Source organism: Alosa alosa, chromosome 9 (genome assembly GCF_017589495.1).
Source record: "Alosa alosa isolate M-15738 ecotype Scorff River chromosome 9, AALO_Geno_1.1, whole genome shotgun sequence".
NCBI classification, from domain to species: Eukaryota; Metazoa; Chordata; class Actinopteri; order Clupeiformes; family Clupeidae; genus Alosa; species Alosa alosa.
Genome location: NC_063197.1, coordinates 13603984 through 13611482, shown reverse-complemented (window position 1 = coordinate 13611482; position 7499 = coordinate 13603984).

Below are 7499 nucleotides of genomic sequence, written 5' to 3'. Positions count from 1 at the left end.
CTGTGTGTGTGTGTGTGTATGTGTCGAATATGATGACCACTTGTTAACAATTGTGGTCTGGTCATCTTGTGAATGTAAAATGACCTTTTTTTAGAAACAAAAACTAAAAAAAAAACATACTTATCAGAGCTATTCATTTTATAATGTTGTGTGTTTTAACTGCATATGTACATGCACATATGTGTGTTTGTGTGTGTGTGTGTGTGTGTGTGTGTGTGTGTGTGTGTGTGTGTGTGTGTGTGTGTGTGTGTGTGTGTGTGTGTGTGTGTGTGTGTGTCATGGGGGGTTCTAAATTGAGCTATTTAGATTAAGTGGCTATTTGGAAGAGTGGCCCTTGTTTGATGTGCGGACCATCATTTAAATGCACATTAGGAAGGCACACTGCCATCATAGGAGCATGTTTTCTGCTAAAGGGGGGCTTATTAGAATAAAATTTATTCCGAATTCACTGGTGGGCCTTAGGTAATGACAGGGCTGGAGGCATTAGACCATTATTTTGGGAATAATAAGTGGGCAAACATATGGGTAGCCGGGATCTTCATAGGCCCATGGTGACGAATGAGTAATTAACAGTCTATGAGACATTGTGGATGGGCAATTTAGTGGGTAAGGTTAATGTTAACAGACTTTATTTTACAGAGGGTGATATTATAGCCAGGGGATTCATTTAGGCAAGAATTGTACTTGGTGGTGAATTTAGGTGGCTATTTTGCATGATGTGAAAGAGTCTTTTTTAAAAAGGGCACATAATGCACAAGGTTTTTAAATGTACCACCGTACGTGTGTGCTTTTGGTATTCAGTGTCTGTAAGCAATATTATGTCATTTTATTTTCTTTAAATGTGGAAACGTTTAAGGGCTGTTCACACCAGGAACAATAACTGTAACGACAACTATAAGAAAATATTGTTCTTTTTAATATGAATGATGACGTTCACACATAAACTATAACAATAACGACATGAACGATATCGTTGGGGATCACTTTCAGAGTGATTTTGAGAACAATAAAAACCTAACAGCTAATCAGAACCCATCACAGTAGTCAGTGTGGACACTTTTATCGTTATGGTTATAGTTATAGTTATCGTTCCTGGTGTGAACGGCCCTTTATTAACATCACAGAGTATGTGGTATTTGAGAATCTAATAATAAATGAATTATTCAGCTGGTTAAGCTCTGGTGTCTCCAACAAGGGTTCGCACCCGACAGCTGTGTCAACTGCTTTGAGTGGAGAGAAGAAGGGTCTGATTATCTCAAGAGGAAGTTGGAGTCTCTGGGACTGGAGGAGAGAGGGAGACGAAGGGGGATTATTCTTTCAGAGACGGGAGAAGATGGGAGCTTGGGGGAGAAACTAGATTCTAGATGCTCAACATTCAGCTGTTAAAGGTATAACTTCCTCACAGGCAGCCTGGTGCCTTGGGGGATGCTCCACTACAATCACTATCACCTTCACATGTTAGACGTTCTGTTACATTCTTTCCACTTTCATATGCACCCTCACTTCATTGATGATCATCTGTTTATATATATATATTTGCTCAATATATATATGATATATATATATGCTCAACACATATAAGCAGGAATAGAATGTTTTCAAAATTCTATTCCTGCTTATATGTGTTGAGCATATATATATATATATATATATAAATTAAGAAAACACTGCACATTTTTTCTGATCCTATGGTTGCTCAGTGACATTCAAATTAATTGACTGTCATATTCAAAATTAAGAGTCTGTCTGTAAAATGACCATCATTTTTTAATATATATAGGCCTACACACACACACACACACACACATAATGGACGACACAATGTTCGGATAACAAAAAATAATGCACGGTCGAGGTGGTAATGCAGCCCTGACGTGGTTACACCTTGTAAGTGCATTATTTTCTGTTTCTCCACTGAACGCCGTGGAGTCCATTATCCCATTTATACCACTGTTGCCACTTGCGTAATTTGCTGTTAAAATTTCCACTTTATTCGCTAAAACTGTCTTGTTTGTAGAACTATTCTTCCCACCACATATCAACTAATTTACATTTATTCATTTAACAGGCACTGTTGTCCAAAGTCACTTACTTATGTCAACTATATTACAAGTGATTACATTGTCCCTGGAGAAACGTGGGGTTGCTGAGGGGCACAACGGTGGAAGCCGGGAATTGATCCCACAACTTTCAAGCTACTCCTTAAACACTACTAACACCGCCCTAACTCATTTCTCAACTCACAGGACAAACTACCATTAGCCTACTAGTTCTAAATGGATGGTTGCTATGGCCAAAGGCCAGTCGTTAGTTCCATCTCTCTCATTGTCAAGCAGGCATATCCCAGGATTCTGTTGAACCTTACAGTAGCTTTGTAAAATCGCTATATTACTTATCCTACTGCCATGTAACTGGCTAAAAGCCACCTGTCATATGCTACAATGTTGCTATGCTCTGAACGTCTGTCAGACTGTTACTTTATAGCTCTGATGCAACGTGACAGTTCATGTAAAGTTCACAACGAGTTCTGTGAATTAATATACAAGTGTGATATGACCAAAAAACTGGAGCTACTTCATAGGTGTACAATCACTGATCTATAAAGAACTTTATAGATCATTGTGTGCAATTAACAGAAAAATAATTGATGTTCTAAACACTGCATCACAATAGAAAAAAACACCAAGCAGTGGTATAAATGTGCTTTAGAGCCACCAACAACTACAGACAAATAAATTGTATGCATCAACATACTTGGCCAGTAACGCTGATTCTGGACTGAATTAAGTGAAATGATTGGGGTTATGGGCTGTATGGTGGTAAACACAGTGATGCAAGGAGCAGGAGAGAAACTGTTGCATTAGTCCCGGAGGGGTTTCTGGGGATAAGAGGGCATTTAATTACAATGGCCGGTAAAAATACACTATAGTATTGCTACATTCATCCATTATTCAAGTCCCTATTAGCAAACTGACCAATGTTGTGAGTCTCATTGTCGTGTTCATGGCCTCGGCTGTAGGATTGCTTGCCCACACAAGACTGCGTTGACGTGTGTGTGTGTGTGTGTGTGTGTGTGTGTGGGGGGGGGGGTTGATAGGAGGATGAATAATGGGTACTGGGTGAGAGTCAGCTGGTTGGCTGGGCCAGAGAGGGTGGGCAGGGGCATTGTCTCAACCTGCACCACGGTGGAGGAGATGTCTGACACCTGCCTGGTGTGTCCACTCTTGTTCAGTTTATGGGCTGGGATGGAGTGGAGGGTGGCGTGGTGTGGTGTGGTGTGGTGTGGTGTGGTGTTACCTAAATAAATTAGGGTAATGTCCATCGAAGTAAGAATAGTAAGAATGTGTACAATTTCTCTTCATTGATGGATTTAAAAACATTCACATTCAAGTTTTAATGTCTTTCTTAGTCACTTATTGTTATAGTCAGTCTAATATATACAGATGATATCATTCAAAGGAATGCTCCTACGGAAAGAGAGAAATACACAAAGTGGATGTGGAATGGACTTTGTATAAGTGTGTATTTTTTTCATGGTAAGGATGAAAGTTGTCTGGATTATCTCATGTTATATTCTCTGCGACTCTTTTTCTCAGACTGTCTCTATAACTCTCTCTTTCTCTCTCTCTCTCTCTCTCTCTCTCTCTTACTCCTCATCTCCTATTCAGCAGACAGCTGCATCTTCTAACCCCTCTTTCTATCTGTCTCTCTCTCTGTGTCTCCATCTCATTTGTTCGGCCCAGACAAGAAGATCGATGGAGAAATTTCTGGAAAAAAGGAGGAACAATGGGTACTACTACAAGGTGAGCTGTTGCAGCTGCACTGACTGCTCAGTAACCCCCACAAAAAAACACACATACACACACAAACACACACTCACACACACACATACACACACATACACGCTCAATGCTTCCCCTCCTGATCATCAGCTAGCAGGCTAGCAGACTAGCATGAATACCACAGTATGGCAACAGTATGCTTTTGTTCTGCCTCCCGGTCTGAAAAGGTCCATGGGGGGGTTAGTCTAGTGTCCGAAAGCTAAGTCATTTTTCTACCCCCTCCTTCCCCTCTCTCTCTCTCCCTTTCCTCTCTCTCTCTCTCTCTCTCTCTCTCTCCTCTCTCTCTCTCTCTCTCTCTCTCTCTCTCTTTCCCTGGCAGGCCAGGCCCTCTCTCCAGCTGTGCCCGGGGTGGCGGCCGAGCGAGAGGAAGCGCGAGGGCAGTGGTGTGATGGGGTACGTAAGTGGGGCGGGCGGTTGGGGCCTGTTCGTTGTGCGTTTTTTGTGCGGCCCATTAAAGGGTCGTTTATCGCCTCTATGATCCCATTGTCGGCCATTTTCAGCGGAGGCCGCGGTGGGTAATTGGCCGATTGGCCACGCTCGGCGCCCGCTGGGGTGATTTATAACGCCACTGAATGGGGCTGACTTCATAACGGCGTGCAAACCGCACACAGACCCAAAACGGTGGAGGGGAGGCAAAAAAATGCCCATGAAAGGATGAAACGTCGACTCGGGGGCCTTTGTGTTGGTGTGAAATCCCAAGTCGCCGGACAAAGAGAGAGGCTGGAGTCCCTCTTTCTTTTTCCATCTATTTCGTCTATACATTTTTCTCTTAACTCCTTTTCTTTTTAGCGCGCCTCTTTCTCTCCACCTCTCTGTTTATCTAAATCACTCAGTCTTTCTCTCGCACACTGACTCCTTTCCTCCCTCTCTTTTAGTCTTGACCCCTGTCCCTTTTTTGGGGCATTTTTTCTATCCGTTTCGATCTTCTCGCGTTCTCACAACCTCTCATTTTTCTCTATTCGCCATGCCTGTTTGTGCTGTTCCCGCCGCCTCCTTAGTCCCCGGTTGACGCACAAAAAGCATTGTTTTGGGCATAGTCCAGAGTATCATGCAGAACGCAGCTTTTGTTTACCGCTTGAAAAGTAATGAAATTAGTCTGAACTTTGAACTGAGGCATTCACGTTTGCTTCAGCTTGCCAATGCTTTTTCTTTTTTTCTTTCTTTTTTTTTAAAAGAAGCTGTCAGTTAGTACCTCTCATGCCTTGACAATGCACATTGAAGTCTCTTACTTCAAAAGTGCCGCGTCTGCCTGTGTTTGTGAAGTATGCGACACCACAAACACTTACAATCTCATCTACTGGTGTATTTCAATACCCTCACGAGGTTCATGGCACTTTGCTTTCAGCTCTTCCATCCCTCAGATCTTTTCTTCCCATCTGATTCACTCCATCACTCTCTCTCTCTCATTCTCTCTTTCTGTCTGACTCTTTGCCACCGTTTGTTTTTGTTCCTTCAGCTCTCCTTCAGCTCTGAGGAGATTATTGAATATGTGGAGGACATCATTTTGGATGTTTGTGAGAGTATATTCTTCTAAGTTAGCTTGATATTTCATAAGATAAACAGTAGTTTATCAACCACAAACATGATTCAACTGTCATTAAAAGTGTATTGCTTCTCTGGTAATTTTACCCATAATTTCTGAGAAAAACATTCTGAGAAAAAACACATAGGAAACCACATGGAAATGCATGAGTGTCTGTGAGTGTTTGTCACATTGTAGTAAAATGCATATGTGTGTGTGTGCCTGTGCCTGTGCCTATATGTGTGTCTGTGTGTGCCTGTGCCGATGTGTGTGTGTGTGTGTGTGTGCGTGCGGTGCAGAGCTTTGAGCCCATGGTGAGTGGAGGTTGGTGTTTAATGACCCTCTAATTAAAGTCGACCCTCGTTCCAATAGCCTGATCATGTTCTTGGGGTCAGGGGTTGTTTACATAACGACCTGAACTAGTCCTCTTACTCTATGCCAATTGGCCTCTGCCTGCCAGTGTAATCTTCAAGCATTTCTATTTCTGTAACTTTTATATATTACTCATTTTGTTTTCTATTACTCAGATAAGGTGTATGCTAATCCCCCCACCCTCTCTCTCTCTTTCTCTCTCTCCCACACACACACACACACACACACACACACACACACACACACACACACACACACACACACACACACTCACTCACTCACACTCATACATAAATGCAGAGAGAGAGAGAGAGAGAGAGAGAGAGAGAGAGAGAGAGAGAGAGAGAGAGAGGGAGAGAGATAGTCTAGTCTAGGTCTTTTTAATGTAGTAGATGATCTATGTAATCTTTCTTGCAGCTGTGGCAAGGGGATCTGAGCTAATGTTCAATGACAAAACCGCCATACCAAGTCTTCTAAATCAGTCCAAGAGATTAGTTTGTTACATTACTAATGCATAAAAATCTGTACTTGGTCAAGAAAATTATAATTATCATCACATTTCATGATATTTTAAATATGGGGTTGAAGCTGTCAGGATTCTGCTCTTTCCGTTCAGATCTCTTCTCTTCATCTGAACAAAAATAGTCGGCATCCCATTTCCCATTTTAGTTATGCACATTCTGTGCACAAGGGCCGATATCCTGTGATGTATACATAAATCCGTGTACACATGTGGTAAGAAGAGGTCTGTGAAAAGCCTCTCCAGATGTGATGCCATGAAGCTGAACTATCCTATCTGACCCCTGGCCCCATGGACCAGTAGTCCTCGGCCATATTGACACCATGATCTATAAAAATGCCTGATTGCTCACGGTTCACACGTCTCGTCTGAGGAAGTCTAAACCATGCAGAGACAAGTGTCTGTGCTGACAATGTGTCCACCCACTAAAACTTCTGGCTATATATGCCATCGGTCATCAGTACATGCATCGGTCATTGGTACATGCATGTATAACTGGACCTGAATTATGTGACTGGCGTTATTATCTTAAAGTGTCATGCAGGGCCCATGGTTGCAAAAACACATCCCTATCACGTTCCTGTCCTCTCTGGCTGTCACGTTCCTACCCACTTTCCATTTTTGGCACCGGATACAAGTGTTCCTGTTCTGTGTTGAGGTTTCCCAGGGGATTTGGTGTGGAAAGACATGTCACATCTCCACTCCTAGTCTCCTGGGACTACTCACTACATTTATAGGATGTTTGAAGAGAGAAAGAGAGAGAACCACCCCCGATCTCTCTCTCCCATCTCTCTCTCCCTCTCTCTCTCTCTCTCTTTCTCTCTCTCTCTCTCCCTCTCTCTCTCTCCCTCTCTCTCTCTCTGCCTCCCTCTCTCTCTCACTGTCTCTCTCCCTCTGATAGCTGCCAGAGGAAAGAGGAGGGTGGGGTTAATGTAGCCGATTATGGACTCGTGGTAAAAAAGGAACAGTTTCTACTGTGTTCATTTTCCATTTGTTCCTTGTCCCGTGTGTGAGACCTTTAGTGTGCTATTCCTCATCCGTCACTAAATTACTCTCCCTCCCTCCACCCCCCCCCCCTTTTCTGTTGCTTTTATTCCTTTTCTTTTCTTTTTCTCGTCTTGTCAGGCCATCTAGATTATGTTGCTAAGGAGATTTTTTTTTCCCTTTTTGCTTTTTTCACCGTTTTCCATTGATTTGGCGTTAATGCGTTTTGAATGCCCCGTGGTGTGTGCCGGCCGTGGGG